This window comes from Ascaphus truei, chromosome 16 (genome assembly GCF_040206685.1).
Source record: "Ascaphus truei isolate aAscTru1 chromosome 16, aAscTru1.hap1, whole genome shotgun sequence".
Taxonomy (NCBI): Eukaryota; Metazoa; Chordata; class Amphibia; order Anura; family Ascaphidae; genus Ascaphus; species Ascaphus truei.
This window is the reverse complement of record NC_134498.1, coordinates 39,800,206-39,827,692: the sequence shown is the minus strand read 5'-3', so window position 1 is coordinate 39,827,692 and position 27,487 is coordinate 39,800,206.

Here is a 27,487-nt window from a genome sequence, read left to right as displayed (position 1 = left end):
GCTTAGCCTTGAAACGCGTAGGTGTGGGCTCCTCGCCATGGTTTGCTACTTTTTTAATGATCCAATAAATTAGATATATTTTTCTACCATGGGTACGCTCTCTGCTTTACTTATTTGTCCCTGCATGGAAGTAGTGCTCGTGTTTTCTTTGTCACTTCTTCAGTCTGCAGAGCAGAGCCACATACATTTCCAGGTCCAGGGATCCTCTGCTTCCCGAGTTACAGGCCCCCGGTATGGGGTGCCGGTATCCCAACTGTCATGTTTAAATCTCCTGCGTCACGTGACCAGGATATTTAAATGCATGGGAGATACCGGCACCCCATACCAGTGCCCGTATCTCGGAAAGCAGGGGGTCCCTAGACCTGAAAGTAATGCGGTTCTGCTCCGGAGACCCCTTTCTACAATACACTGTTATTAAAATGTAAATAAAAACACTGCAATGTGCAGCTCTCTCTCTGTGTAGCTCTTACAGACTGCGGCCAGATCGCATGGGGGAGAACTTAGAGAGAGGCTGAGATACCATCGCTGCTACGCAGAGCGGTATTGGCATTTTCCTACCTCACGGTTTGTGATTTGTGGAAATTGTTTCAGATTCTTTCTGAATACCGTGATAACACAAATGACAAACCGTTCGGTAGGAACATGCCAAACCATTCGAGATGGCAGCAAAGTTGTCGAAACTTTTAGACAAGGCCCCTTTATCTTACATCACGACATCATTACTCTTGGGAAGAAGGAACAAACAGAAGCAAGGAAGGATGAGGAAAAAATGAAAAACGGAAGGTAGGGAGGCAAAGGGGAAGGGAGGAATAAAGGCAGTGAGGTAAAGACGGAGTGTAGGTAGGAATAAAGAAAGGGAGGACATAGGGAGAAAAGGCAAAGGAATGAATAAGAGGTAGGGAGACAGAAGATAAACATTATTACACAGTAAGTATTTCTGCCATACCCAATAAAGGACCCTGAGATGTTAGAAAGCTTATAACATACAGTATCAACTACTTGTTGGTCCATAAAAAGTATCATACCCCCTACTCCCTCTCCCTCCTTTGTTACTACAGCAAGTTTCTTAAGGCCTGCGCAGTCACATCAATTGTGAATATGTCATAAAGGTGGCATTGGGTAAAAAGGTGAGGCTAACACGGATGTGTGTTCACAGACAAGACATTGTTTATTATGAGCACAGCATAAGTATGAAGAAAATAGCCATCTCTGCCCTGCGTGAGCAGAACAAAACGATCAAGAATATTATTCCTTTGGTCAAGACAAAGGGAATCGTATTCAAGGTGTAATACACCTTTATCAAACAGCAGGTACACTACGTCACTCTCACACTCTAGCAGTGGCCCGAATAGGCATTAGGCATAGGGCAGCAACTTTTTGGAGCAGTAAATTTCCCCCTCTTTCCTCCCCCCCCCCGCCCCATATACAGAGGCCACAGTCTCTTCCCCACTGGTTGTCAGGGAAGAGCGTGGGGCCTCTGTAAAGTTCTTCCCTTCTCCTTCGTGTCATAGTCCTCCTTCAGCGTCAAATGGCTCAGCAACGTCAAGTTACCATAGCAACGCAATGCCGTGGGTTGTTACATTGCTGTGGCAATGCAACACGTTGTGATGTCGCAGTATCATTTGACGCCGTGACGCTGAAGGAGGGAAAAGCGGCACGAAAGAGGTGCACGGTACCAGGTATGTGCCTAAGGGAAGCGGATTTGTAAATTCATCACTGTACTCTATCACAGGGGTGTGCAAACTTTTTCATCTGCGCCCCCTTGCCTGCTCTCCCCCCCTGCTCGCCCCCCCCTTACCTTGTCTCCGGCGTTTCTGACGTCACGTGGCGACGCATCGCCAGATGCCGCCGGAGACAAGGTAAGTGACATACAGAGGCCTCGCGCACTCCCCCTGCATATAACTTAAATGCTTTGGGGAAGAGAATGGGGCCTCTGTAAGCCCTGACACCGCCCCCCACCCCAGAGAATTTTACACCCCCCATCTAGCATTCTTTGCGCAGGCTCCACTGGCGCCTTTTTTTTTTTAACTTCTCTAACTTTTCTGTAACTGTCTCTTCTTTGTTTCTCAAGCATAATGTTCTTGGGTCAAATACAGTTTGAATGTGTGTGTGAGGGGATGAATGGAATAAGTATCTCTGCCCTCTCCTGTGTTAGGAGTTTTCTCAAGCAGGGTAGTTTGTGCAGATAATGTGTGCAGGTGTATTTGGATAATTGTTCCCCAATCCTTGGAACATTAGCCCATCTCTTGCTGGTGCACTCTGGCTACTGTAAGTCTCAAACAAAATGCAGACTCTCTTCTTGCCCAAAATCCTCTTAAGGTAAAGTTTCAGGTCCAATACATTCTAAATCAATTATAGTTATATTATTAATTTATGTGCAAAATATATTTTCCTTTAACATGAATATAACATTTTTACAAAAACAGAAAGGCCCAGCGCAACATACAAAGTGACACACATACTTCAGTGCTAATCTGCTCATGAGTAAGGGTCATTTAGTTAAACCCTTTGGCCATAGCGTTATAAGCCTGCAGCCAACATCAAGGCATGACCAATTTGCAGGTCCTAACACAACCTGGTAAAATTCTCATGTACCTCTCTTTTTTGCTGGAGGAAGAAAAACCATACACTGTACTGCGTCTGTGATACACAGGAACATGATAAAAACTGCTAATTGGAAAGTGGGGCGGGGCGAGCTTTAAACCATGGGGAGGAGGGGCCACACCTCCAAACAACAACAGCTGCAATAACCCAGCAAGCTCCAGAACCCCAAAACCCACCCTCCCATCATATATACAGCATATAACATTTTTACCTTCATTTGAAAATGTGGTTTCTTACATGTTTCCCTGTATATTGGATAATGTCACTTTGCATAATTATTATTATTTTTTATTTAAATGTTCTTCTTTCTTTGTATGATATCGCATGTGAAACATCTGCTAGACAATCATCGTTATTCCATATTCATTATTATAAGAAAAATGCCATTTCAGAAATGTTCATAATTCTTTCTGTGGTGGGTTACTACAAATGAGACATCTGCTCAGAAATTGCTATTATTCTTAACAATATCTGTAATGTCCTTTCTGTATTACAAGAAGTTGTTGAAAAAGACTTTCCTAAGACTTTCTGAGTGCCTTGTTTCTGCCATGGAGATATCACTTCTAATAGATTATCTCATTAATATATTAATATATTAATGTTGTTTTGGGCATTTAATGAAATTCTAGGGGATAAAGTTACAGAGAACAACATTTCAATAAATTATTCATATATTTAAAATATTTTCCATGAAAGATAGTTTGAGATACATTACTCATTTTGAAGCATGTAATTGGTTCCATTACACAGGTAATATGCAATCATACAATACAATAAACAGGATCATTAGTTATAGACATGGTTTAAGTAGGACACCGCAGAAGTCTTGAATGTTCTGTCAAGGGTAGAGATGGACACATTTTTTTCGCGAATTTGAATCCACAGCGGATCGACCATTCCTATGGTCAATGATTTATACGTATCAATCTCAAAAAGGGTGATTCGCTTTTTGCAGATTTTTTATCATTATTACCAATACACTCCATGGATTCCCCCACCCGTAGACGGATTTGTAGAATCCAATCCACAGACTGAGCGATCAGTTGATGGGTTCTTAAGAATCTGAACAATGGATTGCTGAATCAACGGATTGAATTCGACATATCCACCCAGGGGTTGTATGCAATGGTGGATTTCCACGCAAATTGAAAAAGACAAAATCTGTGTGCGGATTTTACACCACGAAACGGATTATAGGGGTTACATCAATGAAAATCCTGGGAAACGGATTTGGGTGGATTCACCCATCTCTAGTCAAGGGAGACCAACTCCTCATTAACCTGGTGACTGTGGATGATCTGAGGTGGTACAGTATATAATTATCTGTGCAGACATTAAAAGCCTCTAAAGGTTCTTCTGGACTGTAACTCTTCTAGTACGTTTTTGAGGCTTTAACAAGAAAAATGTGTTTGGACATGAAGTTAAAAGGTAATCATGCTAGTTCAGAAAAGGATTGAGGCTTATATTTACTAAGCAGATGCCATAAAACAACTTTGGATACCGGTAAACACCTTACAGCTCGTTGGCCTGAATGAGCTGTAAGGAATTTTCCATCATGGGCAGGTGTCTCATAAATGTAGCCTGAATAGCTTCCACTATTGTACCAGGGGTCCATCTGATGGAGATGCTGTAAATGTTATGAGCAGTAACATATATAATAGCACCATAGCTGAGAATTACAATGAAAATTGGCAGAACAGTGAATCTCTGGATAGTACTGTAGATCTAGGCAGGATTTATTTCTGTATAGTATTCTCATTTTGGCATAAGATTTTGATACCACTTTATCCAGCCTAAGTACAGTACTTTAAAGTCAAAAACGTCTCCTCACAAACATATTCCAATACTTCATTCCATCCAGTTGCAAGCACCTGTGACTTTAATTTGTACTAGTAATCCCATAACTGTAATTTTCCTGTATATTTAAATGAACTGTCTCAACATTGAAATCCTCCCCGTTTTTCATATATATTTTTAGTTGCCAGTGTTCTTTCTGATTATTTAAAGATTCCCTACGATGATGTTGCGGCCCATGGGACCATAGCTGGTTTGGCTGTTACTTTGTTTTCCTGAATGCGAGAGAAAACACCAGCAACTAAAACAGTTTGTATCTCGGGAACTGATGGGTCTCTGTTGCCAAAAAATAGCATGGTCTATCTTCCAAAAAAAAAACCAGTTTGAATTCAATAAAAAAAATTGAAAGAGTAGGCGGGATTGCGGCTTAAAGATTAATTTAAGGCAAACTCTAAGGGATCATTCACTGTGTTGTTTAGCCATTATTATATGGTAACAGCTTACTCAATAAATGATCCCCAAAGTTTGAGTTTCTCATATCAGGTGCACATTTCCAATGGATTGCTCTCTGTAAAGGTGCTGCAAATCCTTATGGCTAATCAGCATCCTTACCACTAACCAATGCCACATGATTCCCATCTGTTTAAATACAACTGCTCTTTCCTGTGAAAAAAAATAATCAGGTACAGTATAGCCTGACATTTCATCATGTTGTTCTCCCACAAAACACTTTATATTGTCTTTGGAGGTAGGGCCGCAGACAGCTTTCCCCGGGGCCCCGGAGTAGAGATTCCACTGCCCCCACCCCCAGTGTCGGCAGCCTCATCTATCTCACACCTCATCTCTCGTCCTCCCTCTCTCACTCTCCTCTCTCCCATGCCCCCACCTTTATCTCCCTCATGCCCCCACCTCTCTCTCCCTGCACCTCTCTCCCTCACACCCCCACCACTATCTCTCTCCCTCATGTCCCAATCTCCCTCTATCATCATGCCCCTAGCTCCCTTTCCCCCCACACACACAACTCCCCCACATACATACTACCCCCATACCCATAATACCCCCAATACATATAACCTCCCATACTCATAATCCCACAACCAACACATAGTATCCCCCCCACCACACATAATACCCCATCCATAACACATAATAACCCCCACACACACACATACTGTAATAACCCCCCATCACACAACACCCCCAGGTCCCCACCACACACACATAACCCCCCCAGGGCTCCAAAACAAACTCCTGATAACCCTTCCCAATGACCCCAAAGCACACACATATTAACTCCCCTCCCCCAGGCTACAAAACACACAAATAATAATAACCCCCCCCCAAGGACCCAAAACACACACACACACACTCACAAACACACAAACACATTGGGTGAGGCCTCTACTCTGGTGCTGCACCGATCTGGAAGTTGGGTCCCATTTTCGGCACGCGTGGGGGTGGGGATTATACCAGAGGCTGAGACCAGCAGCAGGAGAAGCCTGTTGCAGTGGGGGAGAGAGAGGCCAACTGAAGGGGGAGGAGGGAGAGCAGGGTCCTGGCAGCTGGTCCTCCAACACCGGCCAGCCGGGTCCTTCACAGCCGCCGGTCCCAGGAAAGGTGTCCCGGCTCACCCCTCCACCCTCGTGGCGGCCCTGTTTGGAGGTAAAAAAAGTAATTAAACCAACGATAAGTAATGAAGGAGACAATATATATAGCACATTGGTAGTTAAAGGTTGAAGCTTCGTGTTTGAGTGTTCAGTGGAACAACAACAGATTGTACCCTTTCTATTGTGGATTCAGATTTAAACAGTAGTGTTGGGCTTTATTCTTTAGGTGGCTTACTTTCGCCAGCTTATTTCCAATATAAAGGAACTATAACTAACCCGTAGGGTTAATGGCCCTTATTCAATATGCAGTGAAAATATTTTCCCTGTGCTGGAGAAGAGTGCAGCTTAATTGAAATGAACGGGACTCAAAATATTCTCCAGCAAGACGTCTTCTACCCATATTGATTAGGAGTCAGTGTTTCTAATGCTGCAACATTCTGTGAATCACTACCAACAAATCGGAAATTTCGGCCAAGTCAAGCCACATAACACATGATGTTTATGTACCTGATCAGGCCTGACGTTTGACGGTATATATGAGGTACTGAGAGAACTCGGCATAAGTAAAACATTCTCTTTGTTAGTTAAATAGCAAGGAAAAGCAAACAGTATGGCTTTCGCTTTCTCAAAGAAAATACCCCTCGGACAGGAAAGATGGAAATGTCATTTGTGGATAGTGGGAGCAAGAATGAGGCTACAAGATCCAAATGAAATAAATAACTGGATTACCTCGCAGCCAGAAACGCAATACAAAGCAGTAATCGTGCACTGGAGAGAAATCATGTTAAACAAATGTATTATGTGTGACAGGTTGACATTGGAGCTAGATCTACTGTATGTCATGCAGCACATGGTAAGTTCTTTGTTTTTTTTAATAAATCCTCCTGAAACATTTCTATGCAAGAATATACTAAAGGAGCTGGGAGGTACAGTGCTCAAATTATTGCAAAAGTGGTTGAGGTATACAGGTGCGCTAACGAGTATTCTAAAACTTGCCTTAAACTTGCCTTGGAAAATCTGGGGCTATCACCAACAAGATCCAGGTACATGCTGGGTACATGCTGCAAACATTTCAGTGACAATTCTGCAGAGACTAATGGCCCATCGGATTAACACAGCAGGGGTCCCTGGCAGTCCCATTCAGTTTGAATGGGACTGCCAGGGACCCCGCTGTTAATCCGATGGGCCATTAGTCTGTCTGTAGAAATGTCACTGAAATGTTGCAGCATGTACCCAGCATATATCTGGGTCTTGTTGGTGATTGCCCCAGATTTGTTTTAGAACATTCGTCGGCATTACAGTATGCAGCAGAAGGGTTGGGGTACTTTGCTTCACCTTTAGGAGACTGTAGTATCAAAGGAGGGAGAGGGAGTAGGTGGTACTTTACATTTTATTGTACAAACAAGTAATGTTACAAGATTTCCAACCTCTCAGGGTCCTTCATCGGGTTCTATTGTACATCTACCCGGAGAGGTTTGAAAGCTTCTAACATATCAACTAATTGTTGGTCCAAGAAAAGGTATCATACCCCCTACTCCTTCTCTTTTCTTTGTTACTACATGGAACAGAGGATCCACACGGCGACTCACCCATATTTGCTTGAGGAGAATGACATGGTGACATGGTGCCATGTGGTTTTGCTTCTCTGTTAGTCATTTTGATGAGGAGTTTGCAGAGAAACTAGCCCTTTTGTAGACGGTACACAGATCAGGAGCAGGTCTGAATCTCCCGGACAATAAATGAAGCCGTTTAAAAATAAGTCTGAAGAACTAAAATGCAACGTTCTCTGCAAAATTATTAGTTTGATAAGTAATTTGTCTTTTATTCTGATGATGTATATTGTAGGATTAGAATTTTCCCCAAGAAAATTTGAGTATGTCTCAAGAAATGTAGGTACTGATTACAGGACATGAAAATCACTCGTTCATTCTAGAATCTACAAAATAAAACCCAAAAGAATAGTATAAGACCATGGGAAGATTTATTGGGCACTGAGTTATGTTTAAGATATTGTTATGAAGGAGATATTTTTGGGATGGCAAGAGGCATAGCTTTTGAGAATGGGCAGTTTTGAAATACCCCAAAACTGTGGCTCTGGATTTCCTGAACTGTCTGAGACACTTCCAGTTCAGTTTAATCCAAACTGCAAGTCTGTGTTTAGGATCCAAAACGGGAGCAGGAACAAATCAAAACATATTTCTGCCTCAAATTTGTATTCGGGTCCATCCTGACAATGTCATGCCCCCGTGGCTTGGTTACTGCAGCTCTGTCTGAGATTTCCCATGTATGATGCTGTCCCTGCACACAGAGACAACCTTGGAGAGGTAGTTACCCCATGCATTGAAGGAGGTACTCGTCCTCTAGGCCTCTTTCTCATCTACTCCTGAGCCCACATCACCCCCCCCCCCCACACGTTACTCTTTTTCTATATATGTTTGTGTGTAACATGATTTGCCAAAACGAAAACATTACAATGTTTTAGAACCAAAACACTAGGGGAAGTGCATGGATTTATACAAATACTAGTACAAATCCAGTTAAACTAAGAGAAAGAAAAGACTAATCAGAAATGGGAGCGTACTTCTTTAACTATAGTGTAGCCAGGGCCGCTAAAAGATTTCCCGGGGCTCAGGACTAGAGTTACGTATGGGTCCCCCCTCGGCGGTATTGCAAGCCCCCCCCATTTCACACCTCACAAGTCCCCTCTATTTCCCACCCTCTTCCCATGTATTTCTCTCGCATCCATCTCACTCCCTCTTCCTCACTCCCCCTCTCACCTCGCATGTATTTCTCTCCCCTGCATCTCATTCTTACTCCCTCTTTTCCTCACTCCCTCCCTCACCCCCTCTCTCGTCTCACTCGACCCCATCTTCCATCAATTACCCCACTCTCACTCAATCCCCATCCACAAAATAAATACATATATCCCCACCCCCAATACGTTAATAAAAATACACCCTCTCCCACACAGAAAAATACACCCCCACCTCCAATACATATTAAAAAAAACACCCCACACTGCATATTAAAAATTACACCCCACCCCCAATACATATTAAAAAATACACCCCCACCCCATATTAAAAAATACACGCACCCCCCCATGTATATTAAAGACCCCTCCCCTCTAATGCATATTAAAAAGACCCCCACCCCACAATACATATATAAAAAGACCCCCACCTCCCCAATTCATATTAAAAAAAAAAACCCCACCCCACCAATACATATAAAAAAGACCCCCACCCCCCAATATATATGAAAAAAGACCCCCATCCCCAAAACATATAAAAGAGACCCCACCCCCAATACATATAAAAGAGACCCCCACACCCCAATACATATAAAAGAGCCCCCCAATATATATTAAACATATATTTTTTTCAACCTTATCTACAGTACCTTGTAACTAGGTCACTTTGTAACTACAATGTAACTATGTTGTTTAAATAGATGCTATTGATATTTTACCCCAATTCTTAAGTCTGTGTCTTATTGGGGTATGGGGGTGGTCTAGGTACAGAGGGGTAACTAGAGACCTCCTGACGTCATGTTTTTCAAATAAAAAAAGTATCATAGCTTTTAAAAAAATAATCCATGTATAAAGACTACAAATTGTCATGTATAAAAAGCAAAACCTGTCAATAAATCCCACTTATGCTGTATTTGCCTCTATAGAATTTATTTTCAAAGAAGCAGATAAATGTGTTATTTCCACATTCTGTGAATCATTTCTATATAACTACAGATGCAAATTGTAAATTGACTAGTTCTTTATATCGAAATGAATGGGTACTACCATAACTCTGCAGTGCAGTACTAATGTATTGTATTGTAATGGTAATTTCCTTTCTAATGAAAATTAAAACTACTTCAACACACCTTTTGCTGCTAAATAATTATCTCTAGAACCACGTTAACAAAACCGTTTCATGATTCAGGGCAGAGGTCCTTCACAATGATTCTCGGATGTTATTAAAATAACCAGGGACCTTAGAATACACAAAACAGAATTTACTGCGTCTGTTTAAACATAACAGCGCCCTAAAATTTAGCATCTAATACACCACTTGTGAATACTAACAAGTTAGAGAAGCATATTATAATGTATCAATAATTTCTTAACATGCATTTATCAGATAATAGTACTGAACCCAAACGTAATAATGCTTTGGGTATTAGTTTTCAATTTGGAACAGGAAGGAATTTCGTTTGGGAGTTCATTTATTTGACTTGATATATATGCTTATGTCAGTAAACTAAAGAGCAATGCGGAAGCTAAAATAAACTGGATGATTGGGTGGCTGATTTAGTACTTTATCTCAACAGATCATTTTTCACAGAGAAAAAGACAAGTTGTATATCTATTAAAAATTAGCTGACAGTAGAATACATTTGTTCAGTTTTTTTTCTTTTTTATATATATATAAGACGCATTTTAATCGGGCTGGAAGATTGAGTAGTCACATCTAGAGATGGGCAAACTGGCCCAAATAATCCGTCTGCCAATTGCCTTTTTGTGATTGATCCACTCGAAGGAATTGGCAAATCAACGTCGGATTAAAATCTGCGGAAACAAAATTCCCATCTCATCATATCAACTCATAGGAGCAATGGGTTTCGGCGTTGATCCATAATGAATTGGGTCCTGTACATTGTATGTCTGTGACTGATAATATAGCCTTCTGCATGTCTGGTAATGTTGTCCCTCTCCATTTTGCATTCCTATCCATTTTATCAGAATAATATTAGGTAATAATTGCCATTTTGATTGCAACTGGGATCTTTCCTCTACTGTTCATGCCATCAAAGAAATATAGTACATGGGATCATTGTATACAGTATACAGTACCACCAATTCTGAGCAAATACTTGGTAGCATTACATTAACATCAACAGGAATATGTGCTATGATGCTATAACATATTCTTATATCAGTGTTATACATCAGTTTATTCATGGGATCTGAGAATGTCCATATTGGTACTGGAGAATTGCAGACGTGTTCCTGACTGAAAATTTTTGTTGGATTGACATGAGAAATGAATTAATATATACTAAGGTAAAATTATAACATACTGCAGGCCCTGGTAAACACACAGAAAGATATAGATGTGGCAAAGGTACTTAGACATAACCCTGTAAACCAGCAAAGATCCCTCTTGAAGAATGGCCAGATTTCCTGTACCTGAGACATTTTGGGGATTGGGGACTGCTCTATCACAGCAAAAGTACAGGGCATTAACATTTGCTTACTATGCTATTAAATATTTCATTTACAGCTCCTGTAAAACCCTGTACGTTGTTTTTACGCAGGAATTGTACTAACCAGTTGAGAAAATAAAGATAATGGATGTTAGCTTCTAAATAAAATAATGACAAATAAAGTGAACATGTTGGAACAACATTAAAGACTTGTGAAATTACATTTAATTTAAATTACCTGTTAAATTTGAATGCTGTTTTAGCACTGGACACATTATATTTAAATTACATTTACAGTAAAGATGCATTTTGAACACATTTAAATAGTTTTTGCCATTACAAATATATGTGATTGCTTCTCTTCTTGTCAAACTTGATTCCCCCACCATAATTAAAATGGATATCCAAGAAAAGCAAATAAAATGGGGAATCCTTATTTTCTTTGAAGAGAAAGTCCTACTGAATCCAGATCTCCATGTGATATTATAACTTTGCTACACAATGTTACGGTAAAACATGCAAGAACTTGCTAAACAGTGGGCGAATGTGTAAATTCGGCCTACAAATTATTTGCTGGGGTTTATGTTGATTCTCAAATGAATATTCAACTGGACCGGTGAGAGGGACGGGGAAGGTGGGGGGGGGGGGGGGGGAGGAAGGAAGACAGAGCTATACTTTCCAAGTGCTATAAATATCCTCTCAATCATAACACGTGGAGAGACACATGTGCACAAACAATGGTTACTCCGAGATATCTGGGAAATGACTATTTTCCAGGTTTCCTGCCCCACAATGGTAGTGTAGGGCTCTTCCTCTAGTTCTCCAAACTGGCCAAATCAGAAAACATTTAGGAGTAGAAGCGACACAAGCTTATTGTAATGTACTATAGATATATAAAAAAAACACTCACATTGTATATCCATAGTGGCCCATCAGGAATACTTTCTTCATTAAGGAGGACCATGACCTGATTCAATCCCTGGTGTAGTGTATGGTGAATGAATCACAAAAAAACAACAGAAAGACAATATACAGTATAGCGCAGTATATTACAAACTCCGAAGTTAAGTAGTGGTTTCATATGCACTCACACATATAAGTTGCTATGAAGCATATAGAAAAGTTGTATGGATAGGCAGAGGATAGCCAGTCTCTTAGAAGGAGAGATGTTCGATACCCTGAAAAATGTTTCACCAAGCCTCAATGATGCAAAATATGACCAGACTGTGTGCAAAACATGGTGTGCCTGTCCTAATCATAGGCTCAGCATTAGGTACATGTTGCAATTTTTTGAGAAATTATGTTTTGAACAAAAAGGACAAGATCAAGCAAAAGAGGGGAATCAGGACAAAGCAAATTGGGTTGCCCCTAGGTAGTGAGGACTGGGGGAAGAGACTGCAACAAAATGGGTGCTACAGGCAGACAATCTAGTCAAGGAAACAGCATAATAAGCAAGGGGGGCTGAGCACACAACAAAAAATGCAAAAAAAAAAAAAGGGCTATTGCAAGAAGACCATTTAATGACTGGGATAGTCATTAAATGATCTTCTTGCTGTAACCCCCTTTTTTTAACAAAGAGGGCATATTTCGCATGATTCCCGATCTCATGTAAGTTTGGCACATCTCTACTCGGTGCCACTTGCTGCTGAGGTCCATGCCAGCTTGTTTGGCAATCTGACATCCCTTGTGGCTATGTCAGGGATAGAGAGGCATAGCTTTTCTCTTTTAATATATATTTTGTTTACCTTGTATGTTTTGGTATTATCTCCCACTCTTTCATATAATCTTTTGTTTTCTGTAAATCACATTTGACACAATTCAATAAACAATATATTGTTTCTATTGTTCACAAAGTTTAACGCACTACATTATTTCACATGATTGAGTATGATTAGGGTGTAGCGCTCTCTCCCATTGTTTCATTCGTTTTGTATGTATAAAACGACATATTCCTTCCCAGAGTAAACCATCATAGTAATGCCAGCTCCTCTGTAAATACATTGGCTTAATACAATGGTCCCGGTACAATTAGTGGCTGCTACAGTATTCTAATTAGTTTAAATGTTTTCATAGCAGAAGTGAGGTAGGTGAAAACCACATTTTTAATGCACTTTGAAGCCATTAGACATCATCACTCTCTTGAAAAGACAGAAAACAGTTTGTGCAAGCCTCTGCTCATTTCCTTGGAATTGTATTGTATTGTATTTTATTGTATTGTATTGTATGTCTTTATTTATATAGCGCCATTAATGTACATAGCGCAGTAATACACGTGGTAATCAAATAAATAACAGATAATATAAATAACAGATCATGTGAATAAGTGCTTTAGACATAAAAGTAAAATTAAGGAAGAGGAGTCCCTGCCCCGAGGAGCTTACAGTCTAATTCTGATCATACTGTTTTGGAATCTGATGTTGACTATTGTATACTATATACATACACATACAGTACACAGGTATGTATACGGTATACTATTGTATACTGTGTATACTGTACATCTAAAAACAGACAAAGATGCCCAAAGCTACTTCCAATGTGACAACGATACACAGTGCAATACCAATATATTCTCTTGAAAAAGGGGTCATTTAGTTTAACCCTTTGGCCAAAGCCTCTTAAGCCTGCTGCCACTTTCAAGGCATGACCGTAGCAGGTCCTAACACTCCTTGAGTTACAATTCGTATTAACCTGTATAATTACAGGAAGAATGATCACATTGGATCTGTTGTAACCTGGCAAAATGAAACTGACCTGCCAACTTGGAAAGGGGGGTCAGGGCAAGCTTAAATATTGGGGGGAGGGGCCACTACCCTCCCAAAAGCAGCTCTCTAGCACCCCTTTGACACTTATATACATATATATATATACATATATACATACATATACATATATACATACATACTGTATATATATATATAAAAAAGAAAAGAGGAGAGAGCGCACGCCCCATAGCGTAAAAAAGTAACAATTTATTGGATTGGGGATGGGAGAAGGTGAGGGATAAGAATCGCATTCACAAGATGTCAAATACAAATGCACAATTGTGAAATATCATATCACCGCCAAGCTGCAATATCACCGCAGTCCAAGGACAAAATCCACAAGGAAGATGATACTCCGTGCTTGCAGTTAATAAAGATTGTAAAACACCAGTTGTATCCTTTTCTTAGGTGTTAAGCTGCTCGGCTGGGTGTCTCACTCGGCTCAGAGAAACAAACGGTCTATACACAACATCCAGCGCGACTCGACCAGATCGCGCACTTCCGTAGGGACGCAGTGTGGTGACGTAATTGCATTGTGACGTCCCGGACGCGTTTTGTCGCAACAGTGACTTTCTCAAAGGGGGAATGGGTTGAGAGTTCACATGGAGGGATATATAAACCCTATTGTTGCTTGGCAACCATTACATTCAATCCTCATAGGTGCAATAGTTAAGTTCAATCCTATTAGGTACAAACATTAGAGTTACCTTATAGCCAATGAGATTGCAATATTAAATATAATCGAAGGTTATAGTGTGAACAACAATATAGATTCAAAAATAGAAAGCTACATGAAATAGACATAAAAAAACAAACAAAAGCTATATGGAGACAAATCATATGCAATTAATGAACTTGTTACGCTCAAGAGAAAAGAGAAACAAGAAAAACACATCATAGTGCAGATATGCAATGATATAACATAAAATACACACAACAGACAGGACAAGACAACACTACATATAACAAATAAGGCTGACTAGTATATGATAAATTTATTAAACACAATTAATAGTAGCAGATGTGGGATCCGGTTGGTTAAAACCAGAATCCTACTTACAGCACTGCCACAGATCATAAGCAGGGGTTCTCAGGTAGCTTTTTCGCCGGCTGCAGCTCCGTTTGACACGTGACTTTCAGGGATCTCTTCCGTTCCGAAACCGGAAGTGCGTCGCTCCGCGCAACTCACTGATGCGCCTGAAGCCGTCGGTCAACCTGCTGCCCGCAATGCACTCCTGTGGGCGGATGAAATCGCCAAAATCCTTCTCCAATATGCTGCTGCGGCTGTGAATGCAAGTCTCTGCCAAACTGCACGAGTGATAATAAAACTGCCCAACGCGTTTCGTGCGCATGCGCACTTCTTCAGGGGCTCTTAATCACACAATCACTGGCGCTACTCCTTTTGTTTGTTTTATATATTATATATATATATAGATAGATAGATAGATAGATAGATAGATAGATAGATGTACGGACGAGACCATGACTATTCTAAAGCTTGCCTTAAACTAGCCCGGTTACATACTGGGTATGTGCTGGGTGTAATCTGGCTAGTTTAAGGCAAGTTTAAGGCATTTCTGCATTGACTAATGACCCATAGGATTAACACAGCAGGGGTCCCTGGCAGTCCAATTCAGTTTGAATGGGACTGCCAGGGACCCCGTTGTTAATCTGGTGGGCCATTAATCAATGCAGAAATGCTGGGTCTAGTTTAAGGCAAGTTTAAGGCATGTATCCAGCATGTACCTGGGTGTACCTGGGTCTTTTTGGCGATTGCCACTGGTTTGTGTTAGAATAGTCGCAGTCTCTGCTGTATATATTATATGGTAATGGTAGGGGTTTCTCAGAGCTTGTTGGGTATCTACATGTACTGTATGTATACACAGTATAAACACACACACAAAAACAGGGCTGGTTTAACAAATTGTGCACCCTTAGACATTCACCCTTTCCCGCCGCCACCGCCCTCCTCCTCCAACGTTGCAGAGCCAAATGACGCAGTGAAGTCACGTGACGTAAATGACGCATGACGTCACATGACAACTCAATGTCATAGCAACGTGACATTGCGATGTCGCGTTGTCATGACGACCTGATGTAATGTTGTCATGGTAACACATCGCAGCATCAAATGTCGCCATAAAGCTGGAGGGGGTGGGTGGCGACGAAGCACCAGCCCTCTGAAATCTTCCTGGAGGTGGCAAATGGAATGGGTCTAGATGCCCCCCTGGTGATTTTTCCACCGTAGGCTCAGACCTTGTGGGCCTATTGGGAAATATGGACCTGCACATACCCAGGTATGTATACTTTCTACTATTGTATAGTATATACATACACATATATAACCAAAACGACATCCAAAAGGAACGTCGACGACATAAAGTAAGCTGGGAGGATGAAGGAAAGACATTTCTCAAAATAGATTTCATTTAGTAGCACAGCATGTAATTAAGATTAATAGTATAGCTCTGCCCTGGTCTAGACAATGAATCTCTCTACAAAAACTAGGAGATACAGTATACTCATAAAAAAACACTACCCCTACCTCATTCTCACGTAATCCTTACTCATGCATATTCCATTTTTTCCCATGCATTTGCTGTAACGTTCATCAGCACTTTCCTGTTATCTTGTTTCTGTGGCTTAGTCTGTGGGATCGGTGGTCTTGTTCTTTTGTTATTCAAGGTAACCATGTTTCAAAATATCTTTATCTTCAGGCAAGGTCAGTTATCCTAGACCCTGTGCAATTCTTCCAAGTTTCTTGCAGCTGTATGTGCCTGTATTTGGATGAGATTTGTTGCTTATCTTCTTCAAACTATCTCTATTCTACTTTCAAACATTAACCCCATTCCTTCCTGGATCATCATTACACACTCATCATACTATTCAGTCTCTCTCTTATGGGGGTCTCTTACAGTCCGAAGTCCAACATAATCCCCCTCCCCACCCTTTTGACACAATATGGTCATAATCACTTTCTTCTTTGGTCCTCTTCACAGGAAGGGTGAATATATATATATATATATATATATATATATATATATATATATATAGTTTTATATATATATATATATATATATATATATATATATATATATATATATATAGTTATATAGTTATATAGTTAAGTTATGGTGAGTAAAAAAGTGACAAAAACCCTCCACAGAGAAAGCAAATATGCAAATATAGCTGTATGCTCATCTGCATGTCTTAGGCAGGTCTGCAACCCCACCTTTCCCCATTATCACCCAGCATACAGCACTTCCACTGCAGCAAGGGATTCTGGGAAATGACATGCAAATGACCACACAGTGTCACTTTTTGCCTCAATAACCATTTTTAACATGGTTCCCTATAGGCTTAAGCTTGCTGCATGGTCACAGCTTTGAGCACAGCCAGGGTTAAGGTGCATACCCAGAAAACCACCCACAGACATCTGTCGACCTTGATGGGTCTCATCATCAGCTCAAAGCTGTGACCATGCAGCAAGCTTAAGCCTATAGGGAACCATGTTAAAAATGGTTATTGAGGCAAAAAGTGACACTGTGTGGTCATTTGCATGTCATTTCCCAGAATCCCTTGCTGCAGTGGAAGTGCTGTATGCTGGGTGATAATGGGGAAAGGTGGGGTTGCAGACCTGCCTAAGACATGCAGATGAGCATACAGCTATATTTGCATATATATATATATATATATATATATATATATATATATATATAACAATGAAAAGAAAAAGAAAAGCGTCCCAACTCAGCACTCAAGTGTACTCAGAACAAATATCAAACGAAATTATGATTTAAATCACAGTTAGTGGTTATTATATTACTAATTTAAGTACTCATTATTTGCTTAGTCTGTTGCAGGCAGTTTGTCTTGTTGTAATACTGTATATGTATATTATATACACACATCATTGAAGATAAACAGAAAAAAACTGCTGTGTTACTGTTTTGAATTCTTACCGCTCAATAAGCTTCATAATAAGAAATGGGAATAACACAACATATTTATGTCCTTCCAACTACACTTTTCTATCAATCTTTGTGCTGTTCTTTGGTATACAGTAGTTTGAGGCAGTGCATATTGCTCATAAAGTCTAACAAACTTTAGTAGCAAAGATGTCCCTTGATAACTTTCAAACAGGATATAGCAGTAAACATAAAACAAAACAGAAAAGCCATCCTGGGTTTGACGTGTCCTACTCATCACAACTAAAAGATTGCAAACATTGGCTAACATGGGACAGTCTGCTTTTTCTGTTCTTGATAAATAACCACAAAGCTTGCACGTTCAAAAATCTTCTCTATGCATTTGTGGAACTTTCTTAAAGATGCAATAACTGTCAACTGTATTGTGTATAGTAGTTTTCACTGAATGTTGTAGATAAATAGATACAATTGGCATTTTAACGGTAGATATTAGAGTTGCATTCATTCATCTTAGTCGCTTATCTTTAAATGTTTGGTTTGGAAATGCACTGCAAGTACAGAATGAAATATATTGAGTATTGTCTCCGACAAAATTCTTCAATATAGATCTTCATATGGTAGAAGTTATAGTTCCGGTATGTAGGCAAAGGCAATAAACAGGAGGACAATATTATGTCACTTCACCACAGTGATGGTAACATTTGTATAATTAACCGCTTAATAGCAAACAATACCATTTAATGCATATCCTTGTTACTTTAGTTCTACACAGTTTATGACCACTTTAGTACTCCAAGATCTGATAGCATATTGATAAGTCATCATAATAATATATAGTATTTTGATTATTAGAAGCAATTTGGGATGGCTAGAATGACAATTATTGTTGATGTTATAAAAGAGAAACCTATTGGAATATCACCATTTGCTGGTCTCTTCTGCGTCTATTTTCGGTGCTATTGAAGGGTTTGTATAAATTCCACTTTGGTGGTACTGTATATATAAATTGCTGAAACTTAAACAGGACAGTTTTATGTTTTTCTTAAAGTATTGCACTTTTCTCAAACCTATTTAGGCTAACTGATTCAATCATTGAAGCTCTCTGCATTTCTCCAAATTAAAATGGTTCTGGCAAAGGTATAGTGCTGGATCTTTATTTACCAACAAACTGAACACATATTGGTCCTGAAAAAAGCATTACAAATGGCATCGTTTTTATTATACAGCACAAGCCTGATATAGAAAAGGAAATCAAAAACGATGCAACATTTTTCATGCATTCAATACATATCTGGCCCTCATCAAAATGTTTCAAACAAGAAACCTATGCACAATATTGCCATTACTTTTTCATAACAATGCAAATGAAAAAGCTCAATTATTCCACTACAGTAAGGCTCAGAGGAACCGCTTGTTCAGATCAAGAGTTCATATGATTTTTTTTTTTCTAGGACCTTATTTTTTTTTAATTATGATGTTTTCACTTTGAATTATATCAGGTTACAGTTTTATAAATAACCATTATGTTTAAGTGAATAGAGGAAAAGTACGTTATCAAATAAAACAATCTAAAAACGAATAAGCTAGTGGTCATTCTTTTGAGGTTAAGCAATATACTAAAAGCCACTTTCATATTCAGATACTTACCGCAAATGTATTGAAGACTTTTCACAGAAACTCATTTTCTTGCTACTGTTTCTTAGTTTTCTTTACTGTATATAGATAATCAAAACTACAATACAATATCTGGCTGACTATGTATTAGCTATATATTTCTTTTGTTTCAGTACCTAAATTATTTTATACGTGGGCATTTCTGTATGATCCTATTCTGATGGGATCACCATTTTTGCTGTATCATTTTGAAACACAACTTTACAATTAAGAAGGATGGAAAAAATGCATCTAGATACAAAAATAATAATGGAAGGATGGAGGTTAAAAGGGCATTCTATCTGCAGCAGACACTCCCTGTGCATGCTGAAAAAGTGCATTTTAAACTTAAACATCTATCATATCTACTGTATTTCATAATGTCCCGTTAGCACCAGATCATATTGTGCCAAAGTACAGAATGACTTTAAAAATCTACACCAGTTTTATATTTTAGTAAACCATAACAAAACATCTATACAGAACCATACACAACCTCTTTAGCATACATCTGTGTCACCCCAAAGATGGAGTCTGAAAGGCATCCCCAAGATCTGCTCCCCACTGCACAGAAAGAGTGTGCTTATGGTTAACATATGGGATTGCTTGCTGTATTGTATGTCTTTATTTATATAGCGCCATAAATATACATAGCGCTTCACAGAAGTAATATGTGTTGTAATCATATAAATAACAGGTCATGGGAATAAGTGTTTGTGTGCTGTGTTTTTTCACCTCCGCCATTAGCAATTTTATTTCTCTGCCCTACATAAGTTGTGTTGCAGGGTTGAATTAATTCAGAACCTCTTCAGCCTACATCTGCGGTGCCCAATAAGGTAGCGACCAAAGAGTTGTCACTGTTTGCTGTCATTCGCTGCTATTTGTGCATTGCACCTGCCAACACATCGTGCTGGAAACACTTCAGCTTCATGTTAAGTAATGACTTCAGCCCCCTCTCAGCTTTGGACTACAGTTACTCTGTTCTCCCTTATTTACCTCTGCTCTCTCACTTGCACTTTTGCCTCTATCCCTAGCTCCAACACTTTCTCCCCTAAGCCTTCCTTCTTAATTTCCTATTCTCTATTGACATGGCCCTCATTTTGCAGCTATCAACTGCATCTGCTTCTCACATCACATTCCCATCATTCAAAAAATTCAGCAACTCCATCTCCCACTCCTTACTATTACTTCTACTCTATGTTGACATATCACCTAATCCTGGCCCTATCCACACACCAATCCTTTCACGTCCCACATCCTGCCTCAAAGTCTCCTTTTCACCACACACTGCAAATAACCTCAACCTCATTCCCATTCTCCTCTGCCTTTTGGAATGCACGATCTGACTGCAATAAACATACAGCTATCCATGACTTATTCATTTCCAGCTCTCTCAACCTCCTAGCATTTACAGAAACCTGGCTCACCTCCTCAGACAACGCCTCCCCTGACGCTCTCTCCTATGGTGGTCTTTACCTTAGATACCACCCCAGGCATGGGAATAGAAAGCGTAGGTGGCAGAGTAGGTATCCTACTTTCCACATACTGCACATTTCACATCATACCCCCCTTCCCTCCCTCTCTTTCTTATCCTTTGATGTTCATACTCTTTTCTCTCTTCTCCCACAGTTTTGCTGTAATATATCGCCCTCTGGACCAAACTTTCAGTGAACTGTGCCACCTGGCTTCCTCACTGTCTCTCTTCTGACATACCTAGTGTCATCCTTGGAGACTTTAACAAAACTATTGACAATTCCAATGCCCCGTCAGCCTTCCAATTTCACACTTTAACCTCCTCCTTGGGTCTCTCTCAGTGTACCACCTCTCCTACTCCTACAATGGACACGCCCTTGACATGGTTTTCTCCCGCTTCTGCTCAGTCTTAGTCCTCTAGTACTCTCTTACCTCTCTCTGATCAATTCACCACCTACTAACTTTTAGCCTCACTCTACCCTCTGCACCGTCCCCAAACCTACATACTCTAGACCCCTCCAATTTTCAACATCTTTACAACCTCTTCTCTCTCCCATCTGTAACCTTTCCAGACTAGACCTGGCAACCTTTCTATACAATAGTGCACTTTCATCAGCCTTTGACAAGACTGCAATCACACCTGCACCTGACAACATAAGTCACAACCATGGCACACAAGCTCTACCCACTGCCTCCAAAAGTGCTCACACATTGCTGAATGTTACTGGAGGAAATCACATTATACGGCTGATTTCCTCCACTATAAATACCTACTCTCCAACTATAACACCACCCTTCTCCTTGCCAAGCAGATCTACTTTTCTTCTTTCATACTAACTCTATCCTCTAACCATCAACACCTATTTTCCACTGTTAACTCCCTTCTTGACCCAACTGTACTTTCGCCCCATTTCACCCTCATGACCCAAGACTTTGCCACCTACTTCATAGATAAGGAAAAGTAGGGTGCTCAACCCCAGACAACTTCATCCAAATAAGGCTGTTGTAACAGTATAACACGTTCCATGAAGACACCAATGGGAGTGGGTATAATCAATAGACCTGTGAGTCACTTGTAATAAACACATAACAGTACTCAACTATTGCCATCTTAAAGTCTCTTAACCCACTCACGTCATCTCCAGGAGCAGTTACTGGCGTGCCAGCCAAGCAGGGAAATCCAGAAGCAGCAAGAAAAGAACAAATGGCGCACAGCCAGGGAGCCAGGTGGAGTAAAATAAGTACCTTTAATTCAGTGCATAGCTGATAACATCTTCACCCCCTTAGGGACAAAAATCACACTCCTTGATAAAGGGCCTACCGGTCCGAAACGCGTAGGAGGTGTGATTTTTTGTCCCTAAGGGGGTGAAGATGTTATCAACTATGCACTGAATTAAAGGTACTTATTTTACTCCACCTGGCTCCCTGGCTGTGCGCCATTTGTTCTTTTCTTGCTACTTCATAGATAAGATTGAGTTTGTCAGGCATGACATCTGTTCATGTCATGCTCCACACATAACACCTACCTCCCTTCACACACATAAATCCACCATCATCTAATTCTTCCGTGTGACTGAAGAGGAGATCTCCGCGCTCTTCTCATCATATCACCCTACAACCTACCCCCTTGATCCTATTCGACACATCTCCACTGATCCCTCTCTGGCACACTAAGCCTCACCATAACTCACCTTTTTAACTTATCTCTCATCTCTGGCACATTCCCATATTCCTTTAAACATGCAATCATAGCGCCCATTCTAAACAAACCCTCTCTTTATCCAGCCTCTCCCTATTACTACCGCCATATCTCTCTTCTCCCCTTTAAATCCAAGCTAGATACCACCCCAATAGAGCCTAACTCAACATTTACTACTGCTTTTGATGTCAATGCATGATCAATGACACTATTAAATGCCTACAAGTATTATGTGTGTAAATATAAAAAACAGTGTTGGAAAAGATATAACAAAACTTGGCTAACTCTGATGGGGATGGAGTGTTATAGAAGGGGAAATTGAGAAAGAACAAAGCACAGGAACCTTGTTCAAACTGAAACATAACAAAGGGTGTCTGATTGAGAAGCTTTAGAGGAGAATGTAACAAATTGCAAAACTGAATGGGAAGCCATAACAGGAGAGTGAGCTGATTTTTAGCAACAAGCATAAAGTACCACAGCATGTAAAACATATTTACAACAGACCCTAATTTAAGGACAGAATTGAAGCAATGTTGGGAAATGGTGACAGCCATATTCCATTCTGTCAGTTACATAATGATAGAAGATCAGATTAGATTGAGTAGGAGGATGAATAGCTAAGTGACCTGGCGTCTGATCGTAGTGTGGACGCGTCGCTGATGCGATGAAGTCACAGGTGTGCCCAGCACCGATGAAATGTCCACGTTATGTCGTTAGGAGGGTGATGGGTTTTTTGGTTTGTGTTTGTTTCCCGTGCTGGCTAGTATTTAAACAGCTGCAAGATGGGTCATATCGTGGGTGGTATCTAACATAGGGGCTGTACCCCAAAATGTAATGCCGGTCCCAACCCCAAGGGTATGTTACAACGCTATATGTATGTAATATTGTTATAGCATATTGCTTTTTGGCAACAATATTTTCTATTTTGTATAATTTTATTCTATTTTGTGTTTTTTTCAATATATTATTGTGCGCTACTTTTATGGTGTGCAGTCTCTTTCTTGTCTTTTTTTTTCTAGCGTCCTCATTAGGTGGTTTAGGGTTTTCCACCTTAAACACTTGCATCCACTTTATTATTATTCATGATTAACATATACATCTATTGTCGGGATTTTCCTTTTTTCCCTTCCTTTTTTCCTTGAGCTGATAAGATTGAAAATAAAAATATGTACATTGAGTTCAACTTTGTTAAATATTATTGGCTGACATACTCTTCCTATATTTATTGTTATATTGATCCAGAGGGAGGCAAATAAAAAACCCCTATGAAACATTGGCCAACTGAGGCGCAGATGTTCAAAGCTCTGTTAGCAATTAATGTGACATTAAACTAATTTAATATCATGTTAATAGTCCTCAAGGGACAATACCATAACTTTAATACATATTTTACCCCATAAAGATCATAGTCCGGTCCTTCGCCTGCGCCTTTACGGGCCCCGTGCTTCCTCCTCGCACCTCCTGTCGGCGCCGAGATAAAACTTAAACGCAATCGTTAGGGGGAGCTGGAAGAGGGAGCACGGGACCCACCCCCACCCCTAATCCATCAACTGGAATAAGAAGCCATCAAAGGGCATAATTATGGGAGGAGTATATAAATAGCAATGTAAAGACGTTCCGCAAATTCGAATTCAAGTTGAATAAATCAATGGATTATTTAATTTTTTTGCGGCTGAGACCCAATTCAGGCAGCCTTACAATGAAGTAAAGAGAGAATCTGTCCTGCGCTCTGGCAGTTAGTTCCAGCACCCTGGGGTGTCAATCGGGGTCACAGAGAATGGAGCAGGAGAGTATACACAGACCTGAAGATAGGTCAGAGCTGGGAAGGGAAACCTTACCTATGTAAGCTCACAGACCTCGGTCCTGCTGTCCTCTAAACTCCGGTTCTAGGCGTGTAGCCTTCTGAAGATAGGGCATGGAAGGAAAAGGATCCGGCGTCACAGCCTGTAACAAACTTCAGGGCACTTCCGGGTTGTAGAAAAAACTGTCTGTGAGGTCCCAATAAAGTTTTTTCTACAACCCGGAAGTGCCCTGAAGTTTGTTACAGGCTGTGGCGCCGGCTCTTTTTCCTTCCAAGCCATACAATGAAGTAATCTGACGACGGATTTTATTCCACGGATCTAATTTGATCGGAAAGCCCAAGTGAATCCACAGATCAGGTTTACACAGGTGTTCACATCTCTAATTGTAAGCATTAAGGTTAACACAGGGATTTAATGTTACGTTATTTAACTCATAACTAAACTTGGCATTACTCCCATCCAGACCCTGGAATAGTGCTTTTGCAGTGTCTGGATAGGTATAATGCCACTGTTAGGTATAATTTAAATAACATTATTTACTTGCGTTATTTCCATCTCCTCTCCTCTCTATCCTTTATTGGAAGATAACACATTATACTACAATAACGTGACATTAAGCCTATGCTAGTGAGATGGATTTAGACAATGATTTAGCATATAATTAGCATTGTGGATATCATATTAACTCTTTACCGCTCAGCCTGATAATCCTCTGATATATCTGCTTTCTTCAAGAGAGAATTTTGTGGTACACATATTAACTACCATGCACAATAAATTCTACTGCCACCTATGGACCATGTTTATTTTTTCTGGTGATATGAAATACAATAAGCCTTATATTTTTTCTAAATAGGGAATCACAAAAAAAAGGATGGCCTGTAACTTAAAAAATACAGATTCCTGTTACATAAAAAGTGAAGTAAACCATCTCTTTGTGCAGGTTCCCTCACCCGTGTTCACTTTAAAAACGTATTCCTTTGTTTAAACATCCCCCGTATTCTAATCAATCACTGGAGCTGGGCGGAACTGTCAAAATCCATTCCCTGAAATTCCCCGAGCTTTCCGCGGGGTAAAATCCATCTGTGGATGGGGTATTAAACAATCTGAGCGGATTAATCCGAATCTGCCATTGGATACAATCCAGGTGCATATTTAAGAATCCGCACTCGGACTCCATATTAAATCCAAAACCCGCACCGCAGATTGTTACAAATCTACACTCTCTCCTCCCCCCCATCGGATTTAATATGAGGGCGGACTAATAACAATCCGACATGAATTTGAGTGAGAGAGCAATAAATCAGAGAAGGGCAGACTGGCCTTTCTGAGACTGATCCGCAGAAATCCACAGAACAAAGGAACCGGTCGATCCGAGGCGGATCCAAATCCGCCAAAAGATTTTGCCCATGTCTTTCAATCATCAAGTAATATCTTTGATCAGTATCAAATAAATGTGCTTGAAACATTCATGCATTGAAATATACATTCAAACACTCAATCATTTTAGCAATTGTGTGACCTCTTGTACCTTTATTATACATACCTACAATGTCACAGTTATTGTTGGATTAAAGAGATAGTTTCTGGCATTCAAAATCTCTACTTCCACATCAGGGCATTCAAATTTTGCTTGCAGCATATATTCAGTGCTGATTTTGGGTAAAATAGTTTTTAACCTAACGATTAAAAAACAAGGAGGCGCATGCGCGAGGGCTAGGTACATGGATGCCTAGAGTGTGAGCTCCGCACCCCTCGGCAATTTAAAAGCACACACACAATACAAAATGTATACATAACTTTCTCAAAGCACACGACTCCGTTAAGGAACATCCCAGGATGCCAACGAGACCAAAATCGGGCCGTCAGGCCACGGTACTCACGAAATATTTCAACAAAACAGACTCGGTGCGCAAAGACAGAGCGGGAACCCGGTCGCCATCTGCAGATTCAGAATCCGAAGATGATCGACTACCGGAGGAAAGAACTGACCCAGGGGACACAGAATCAATCACTAGAAGAGTGATGAGGGAGTTCTGTAACGAGATGAAGGCGTATATGCATAAAGAGTTGGAAGATCTGAAAAAAGACATTAGCAGTATTGGCGCCAGAACTGACGAAATAGAGACTAAACTAGACTCCACGATCAGGGCAAGCAAGACAAAACTTCGGCCAGCCTTCAGGCTCAAATAAATGAGCTGTCTTGCAAACAAAAAGACGCGGAAAATAGGGACCGCCGGAACAATATCAGGGTGCGTGGCGTCCCTGAAGAGTTTACAGACACTGAGGACTTCATATCAAGATGGCTGACAAGCCTATTCCCTGATAAGCCCGACACGGCCCTGCACCTGGATAGATGCCATAGGGCCCTCCGGTCCAAACCACAGCCTAATGACCCCCCAAGGGACATTATAGTACGGCTACATTATTTTCAAATAAAAGAAGCTGTCTGCCAAATCTCCAGAGCTTCGGGGTCAGTGGAATTCGAAGGGGTTAAGCTCCTGGTGTTCCAGGACTTGTCGCCTACAACCCTTGCCAAACGAAGAACCCTCTTCCCCATCACCAAACTACTCCGTGATAAGGGGGTACGGTATCGTTGGGTATTCCCCTTCGGACTTATGGTCCTAAAAAAGGGAGCAGCCCACACCATTCGCTCTCTGGATGACAAGAACCAGTTCCTGAAAAAATTGGGCCTCCAACGAGATTCTACTGACCTGGTAGAAGCGGGTATGTCCTCCCCTGAGCCGTCCTGGAGCAAAGTGACCAATTCGGCGTGAAAATCCCCAGATAAGACCCTTAATTGATGCCAATTAAGGATCAATTGAGCCTTAAAAGGGCAATACCAGCGGACTGTCCGTTTGTCCCCGGAACACCTGAATAAAGTTGGACACTTCAAACCTGTACACCAACACGGCGGCCATCTTGGTACACCCGGAAGCGGAGCAGTATCCTGAAC